Source organism: Penaeus japonicus, unplaced genomic scaffold (assembly GCF_977035675.1).
Source record: "Penaeus japonicus unplaced genomic scaffold, GWHDUDI00000001_assembly GWHDUDI00000026, whole genome shotgun sequence".
Classification (NCBI taxonomy): domain Eukaryota; kingdom Metazoa; phylum Arthropoda; class Malacostraca; order Decapoda; family Penaeidae; genus Penaeus; species Penaeus japonicus.
Window position 1 is genome coordinate 9,938,681 of NW_028234428.1, and position 7,500 is coordinate 9,946,180.

Sequence of the window (7,500 nt, forward strand, 5' to 3'; positions counted from 1 at the left end):
GCTGTGACGAAAGCTCCCTCTCACATCCAAAGCTTCACGGTGTATTAAAGGCCCGTGCGCTGCGTCAAGGCCAATCCTTCTTCTAACGCTGCTCTGTCGCTCAGGGCTACTATAGGCCTACAGGGAGAGGAAAGAGACAATTTATTTTCCTACTGGTTTAGAATTGGCTTTATTGTTGTATTATGAGTTTGAGATTTTTTTTTTTTTTTTTTCATTTTATTGATTTTGAGTTACTTTTCTCAGACTTTTTTTTTCTGTGGGAAAGAGAGAGAAAGGATTGATAGGAGTAAGAGAGAAAGACAGTTGGGTTTGTAGGTAGAGACAGGTAGGTAAAAAAAAAAAATATATATATATATACATATATATACATATATATATCATGTATCATATATATACACACACACACAAACACACACACACACACAGTGTATGTGTGTGTGTGTGTGTGTGTGCGCCCATTTGTGTGTGTATGTATGTATATATGTGTGTTTATACTGGCGTGTTTGTATTTATCCGTATATTTCCGTGCGTTCGTGTTCATACCTGCCTGGCTATTTCACGTGTGTGGATGTGTGCATGTGCGCGCGCAGGTTCGAACACACGAAAAACAACCCAACAGACAGACCGATGGATGATAGATGGCCAATTGAATAAGTGATGATCGCAGATAGATAATCCTGAAGAAGTCTAATAGGGTCGTTGTCTCCCGCCCCCTCGATAGATGAGTATATTGCAATTGTCAATATCTCTGCGATTGAATATTTCAACCTCGCATTAAGGGGCGTTGTTGGAGAGTGGAAAGGGGGTTGGGGGGGTTGGAGGGGAGTTGTGAGGGGGAGTGGGGGGGGGAGGGAGAGAAAGGGGGAAGAGGGGAGGGGTTGGGTGTGAGGTGGGGGGGAGGGAGAGAAAGGGGGAAGAGGGGAGGGGTTAGGTGTGAGATGGGGGGGGGGGAGAAGGGAGGAAGGGGGATAAGGGGGGGGAGGTAGGAAAGGGTGAGAGGGGAGTGGGAGTGGGAAGGGGAGTGGGGGTAGGGGTAGGAAGGGGTGAAGGAGGAGAGGGAGGGGTGGGATAGGGACGTGTTAATGGGGGGAGGGATGAGAGGGTAAGGAGGAGGGGGAGGAGGGAAGGGAAAGTATGAAGGGAGGGGAAGGGGAAGAAAGGGAAAAAAACATGAATGGGGAATGAGGAGGGAGAAAGGGGGGAGGGAGGGATGGGGGAGATGGGGGAAAAGAAAGGAAGGAAGAAGGAGGTGAGAAAGAGAGAGAGAGAGAGAGAGAGAGAGAGAGAGAGAGAGAGAGAGAGAGAGAGAGAAAGGAGGAGAGAGGGTAGACGGAGAGAGCAGAGAGAGTGAGCGCTGAGAGGAGAGGAGAGAGAGATGAGGAGAGGAGAGAGAGGGAGGAGAAGAGAGGTGAAGAGTGGAGAGCAGCGTGAGAGGAGAGAGAGGGGAGTGAGGAGAGAGCGCGAGAGGGGAGAGAGAGGAGGAGGGATGAGCGAGTAGAGAGAGGGGAGAGGAGAGCGAGAGAGGACGGAGGAGAGGGAGGAGTGGCCGGAGAGAGAGGGGGGGAGAGGGAGAGAGAGGAGGGAGAGTGAGAGAGCGAGAGAGATGAGAGAGAGAGGAGAGAGAGAGGATGAGGAAGAGGGGGAGAAGAGGAGGAGAAGAGAGAGGGAGAGACGGGGGGAGAGGAGAGACCCAGGGGAGGAGGAGAGAGAGGGAGATGAGGGAGGGTGAGAGAGAGAGAGAGGAGAGCGATGAGCTGAAGTGAGGAGAAGAGAGTGAGAAGAGAAGAGATGAGGAGAGAGTGAGGTGAGAGACCGAGAGAGGGAGGGACGAGAGGAGAGAAGGTGAGAGAGAGGGGGATGAGAGGGTGAGAGAGGGAGAGAGAGGGAAGGGAAGAGAGAGAGAGAGGAGGGAGAGGGTGAGATGGGATGTGAGAGAGGTGAGAGCGAGAGCAGGAAGAAGAGAGGAGAGGAGAGGAGGAGGAGAAGAGGGAAGAGCAGAGAGATGAGTGATGTGAGAGAGACGGGAGTGAGGAGGAGGGAGAGAAGGACGCCGAGGGAGGCGAGCGAGAGGAGAGAGGAGGAGAGGAAGGTGGAGGAGAAAGAGGAGAGAGGAGAGAGACGAGAGCGAGAGGAGAGAGAGAGAGAGAGAGGGGAGGGAGAGAGGAGGAGGAGCAGGCGAAATGGGGAGAGGAGCACTACGAGCCAGAGAGCGCCCCCAGACCCCCCCAGAGCCCCCCACAGAGAGAGAGAGAGAGCGAGGAGAGTAGAGGGAGAGAGGGAGGAGGAGAGGAGGAGAGGAGAGGAGAGAAGGGAGGGAGAGAGAGAGGAGGAAGAGAGAGAGGGGAGAGAGAGAGAGAGCGGACGAGAGGTTAGCAGAGAGCGCTACGAGGAAGCAGAGGAGGGAGAGATGAGAGAGAGGAGAGAGGAAGAGTGGGAGAGCGAGAGAGAGGCGCGGGAGGAGCGGAGCAGAGAGGCTTATCAGAGGGAGAGAGAGAGGAGAGGAGAGGGCGGGGCGCGAAGAGAGGAGAGAGAAGAGAGGGGGGGGGAGAGAAGAGCGAGGGGTGAGGAGAGAGGAGCGCGGAGAGAGGAGAGGGAGGGAGCGAGAGAGAAGGAGGAAGGGAAAGAGGGAGGGAGCGAGAGAGAGCGGATAGAGCGAGGATTGGAGAGAGAGAGAGAGGGGAGAGAGATGGTAGAGAGGAGGAGGGGAGAGAGAGAGAAGGGAAGAGAGAAGAGAGGAGAGGAGGGAGAAAAGGGGAGAGAGAGGGAAGAGAGAGAGAGAGGGAAGAGAGGAGAGAGCGAGAGAGGAGAGAGAGAGAGGGGAGAGAGGAGGCCGACAAGGGGCGAGGGGAGGAGATGCAGGAGAGGGAGGGAGAGGGGAGAGAGAGATGAGGAGAGAGAGCGGAGTAGAGAGAGGGGGAGAAGAGGAGAGGAGGAGGGGGAGAGAGAGGGGGTGAGAGAGAGGAGAGGGAGAGAGAGAGAGAGCGAGGAGAGCGGAGAGCTGGACTATGAGAGAGGCAGGAGAGGGAGGGGGAGCGCGAAGTGGAGGGCGAGAGGAGAGGGTAGTCGCGGAGAGCGCGAGAGCGCGCGAGCGGATTACGAGAATGATGAGCGTAGCGATCGAGCTAGCGAGGAGGAGGAGCGGAGGATAGATGGTGCGAGGAGAGACGAGAGAGAGAGCATGTGGAGGACGAGAGGGAGAGGATGAGGGAGAGGAGGCCGTGAGAGGGAGGGGCGGAAAGAGAGAGTTGCGCGGGGAGCGCGTGCGGAAGGGAAGAGACGAGGCGAGGCGTCGTGCTCTGTATCTCTGCGAGAGAGGGAGAGAGAGCGAGGGAGAGAGCAGGAGAGCGAGCTATGGAAGAGTGCGGGATTAGATTCGTTAGAGAGGCTATTATGATACGGATGTGGCGTGAGACTCTGATGTATCTCTCTATCAGGTCGAGCGGTAAGCTATATATGCGGCGATAGGAGAGCGCGAGCAGATTAGTCTGAATCTATCTGGTCTATCTCTTACTAGAGCTTATTTGATTCGATTATTTTATCTCGCTCTCTATCTCTCGTGCTCAGTATCTCCTCATCTTTCTCTATATCTTTGCTGCTCTTTTTCAGATTATCACTTTTGAGATCTCTCTATTATATCTTCTGCTCTTCTGATATCTTCTATTTCTATATCATATGCTCTCTATTCTTTGTCTGAGAGTTATCTATCTCTCTATATTCTTCATATCTTCTATTTTTTATCGCTATGTCTATCTCTCTCACTGTCTATCTGCATCGTGTTTACTGCATTCTGTTCCTCTCTTCTTCTCTATTCTCTTCATTTCGTCTCTATCTTTATATCTCGATGATCTCGTCTTCTAGGATTCTCTCGTCCTTCAGATATGATATTATCTGTAGTAGATACGGTCTTCTTATTCTTTCTAATGATAGATGTTGCTTCTCTTTTAGCTCTCTCCTGTCTTTCTTTCTATTATCTTCTTATACTTCTCTGCGAGACAGAGGAGAGCGGAGAGAAGCCCGGGGAGAGGAAGAAGAGAGGAGAGGAGAGGAGAGATGGAGAGGAGAGACGGAGGGGGAGGGGAGGAGAGCGAGGAGGAGCTGAGAGCGAGAGGAGAGAGAGAGAGAGAGAGGGTAGACGAGGCGGCAGAGAGAGAGAGGATGAGGACAGAGAGAGAGGGAGAGAGAATAGAGGAGAACGGATGAGAGAGAGGAGAGAGCGGACGACGATAAGGCGGAGTGGGCGAAGTTAGCTGATCGAGGGAGCGAGGTAGAGCGAGAGGAGCTATATCTAGTCTTCGTAGAGGCTGATCGGCGCGAGAGGCGTGTAGGAGAGGCGCGAGCTAGAGAGCGGGATAGGATAGGGATTGATGATCGAGCGAGCGTATAGATAGGGAGCGGGCGAGGGGGAGAGGCGGAGAGAGAGGAATAGAGCGAGAGAGAGAGCGGCGGGTTGAGTGAGGAGAAAGTGAGGAGAGAGAGAGGAGACCTAGGGCGGGACGCGGGAGGAGGGAGAGAGAGAGAGAGAGGAGGAGCGGAGAGAGGAGAGAGGCGAGAGACGAGAGAGAGGCAGAGCGGAGGGCGGGGCGAGAGGGGAGAGGATGAGAGGGGAGAGGGGGTGAAAGAAGAGAGAGAGGGAGGAGGAGGGAGCGCGGAGGGAGAGAGGGAGCGGAGAAGAGAGAGGAGAGAGAGAGAGGAGTGAGAGAGGAGAGAGAGAGGGAGAGAGAGAGAGGAGAGGAGGGAGAGCGAGAGAGCGCGAGAGAGGAGGATCGAGAGAGAGATGAGCTAGGGAGAGCGAGAAGAGGGCGAGGGAAGAGAGAGAGAGAGGACAGAGGGGAGGAGAAGAGAGAGAAGAGAGAGAGGAGAGGAGAGTGGAGAGAGAGAGAAAGAGAGAGGGCGAGAGGGAGAGGGGGAGGAGGAGAGCGAGGGATCGAGAGGAGAGAGAGGAGAGGGAGAGATGAGAGGGATGGAGAGAGTGAGGGAGTTGCGATGAGAGATGAGAGAGGAGAGAGAGAGCGAGAAGGAGGGAGCGAAGAGTGAGAGAGAGAGAGAGAGAGGGAGGAGGAGAGGAGGCGAGAGATACGAAGAGGGAGGGAGAGGAGAGAGCGGAGGGGGGAGAGAGAGGGTGAGAGGAGAGATGAGATAGAGAGAGATAGAGTGAGAGAGAGCGAGCGAGTGCGAGAGGAGGAGAGGGGAGCAAGAAGAGGATGGAGAGGGAGAGAGAGAGGGTGAAGGAGGGAGCGAGTGAGACGAGCGGAGAGAGATGAGAAAGGGAAAAGAAGACAAGAGAGAGAGTGGAGAGAGAGGAAGAGAGGAGAGAGACGGCGAGAAGAGGGGGAGAGGGACGGAGGAGAGAGAGCGGGAGAGCGAGAGAAGAGGAGAGAGAGAGGGAGAGGGAACGGGAGAGAGCAGAGAGAGGGGAGGAGATAGAGCGAGAGCAACACGGAGAAGAACGAGCGAAGAGCGAGAGAGGAGCGAGGAGGGAGAGAGAGATCGAGGACCGAGCGAGAGGAGAAGTAGACGAGGAGAGGAGGAGAGAGCGAGGGCAGAGCGAGAGTGAGAGAGATAGGAGAGGAGGAGGAGAGAGAGGGAGAGAGGGGAGAGGAGGGAGAGAGAGAGAAGAGGGAGAAGAGAGGAGGGAGAGGGAGGCGATGGAGAGAGAGAGAAGATTGAGAGGGAGAGAGAGAGAGGGAGGAGAGAGAAGCGTGAGAGGAGATACTGTACTTCCTGGAGAGGAGGAGAGGAGAAGGGGGGAGGGGGTGCGAGGAAGAGGAGTGAGGGAGGAGCGAAGAGGAGCGAAGGCGAGAGGAGAGAGAGAGAGAGACGGAGAGAGGAGGACACGGAGAGGAGGAGGGCGGCGAGAGAGAGAGGAGAGAGAGAAAGAAGGAGATTTAGGAGGAGAGAGGAGAGAGAGAGAGAGCGGGCGAGGAGGAGGGAAGGGGAGGAGATCGGAGGAGAGACGAGGATGAGAGAGGGAGGAGAGGAGAGAGAGAGAGGGAGGGAGAGAGAGAGAGAGAGGAGCGAGGAGGAGAGAGAGAGAGAGAGGAGGAGAGAGAGAGAGAGAAAAGAGGAGTGAGGAGAGGAGTGAGAGGAGAGAAAGAAAGAGGAAAAGGACAGGAAAGAGAGAGAAAGGAGAGAAGGAGAGAGGAGAGAAAAGAGGAAGAAAGAGGCGAGAGAGAAAGAGAGGGAAAGAGAGGAGGACAGAAGGGGAGCGGAAAAGAAGAAAGAGAGACCCCCCCCCACCCCGAGGAAGAAAAACAGAGAAAGGACGAGGGGGGCGGAAAGAGAAGCAGAAGAGGGAAAAGATGAGAGGGAAAAGTGGGGAAGAAAGAGAGACGAGACGAGGAGGTGAAGAGAGGAAGGGAAAAGATGGGAGTGAGCGAGAGAGAGGAAGGAGAGAGGAGAGGAGGGGGGGTGCAACGAGGACGGAGAGCGGCCCGAACAGTAAGAACGAGAAAGTGGTAACGGAGCCGCGGAGCGACAGAGCGAGCGGAGAGAGACTAGAGGGAGGTGCGCACAAAGGCGGGAAAAGCCCGCAGAGGAAAGAAGAACTGAGAGCGGCAATAGGAGGGAAAGGGGAGAGGAAAGGACAAGCGAGGCAGAAAGGAAGAAAGAGAGAGAGAGAAGAGAGAAAGAGAGAGAAAGAGAGCGAGGAGGGGAAAGGGAAAGGCGGGAAGGAGAAAAGGAAGAGAAGAGTGAGAGGGAGAAAGAGGAGCAAGAGAGAGACAGAGAGCGAGAGAGGAGATCGACAGAGGAGGAGAGGGAGAGAGGGAGGAGGAGAGGAGAAACGAGGAGAGAGAGGAGAGAGCGAGAGGAGAGAGGAGTGTGGAGAGAGAGAGAGCGGAGAGAGAGAAGAGAGAGAGGGACGGGAGGAGAGAATGAGATGGAGAGGAGAGGAGAGGACATAGAGGAGAAGCGACAGAGGACGAGACCGAGGTAGAGGGCAGACGAGAAGAGGAGAAACAGAGGAGGAGAAGAGGAGAGACAGAGAGGAGAGGAGAAGGACAAGAGAAAGAGACGGAGCAGACAGCAGAGGAGCGAAGGAGAAGCAGTGAGAGAGGGCGAGCGAAGAGAGAGATGAGAGAGAGAGGACGAGAGAGAGAGAGACAAGAGAGAGGGGGAGGGAGAGACAGAGAGAGAGGGAGAGAAGATACGATGAGACAGAGGAGAAGAGAGAGAGAAGAGACAGGAGACAGGAAGAGTGGAGAGGAGCGGTTGCGGAGGAGGGGCAGAGATGAGAGGAGACAGAGAGAGAGAGAGACAGAGAAGAGAGAGAAGAGCAGAGAGAGAGAGCAGAGATGAGAGAGAGGGAGAGGAGGAGACAGAGAGGAAGAGACAGAGAGAGAGGAGGGCGAGAGACAGAAGAGGAGAGGAGACCGAGAGGAGAGAGACGCACGTATGAGGGGAGGGAGAGGAGGAGGACAGAGAGAGGGAGAGAGAAAGAGAGAGACAGATGGAGAGAGAGGGAGACAGAAAGAGACAGCGAGAGAAGAGAGAGACAGAGAG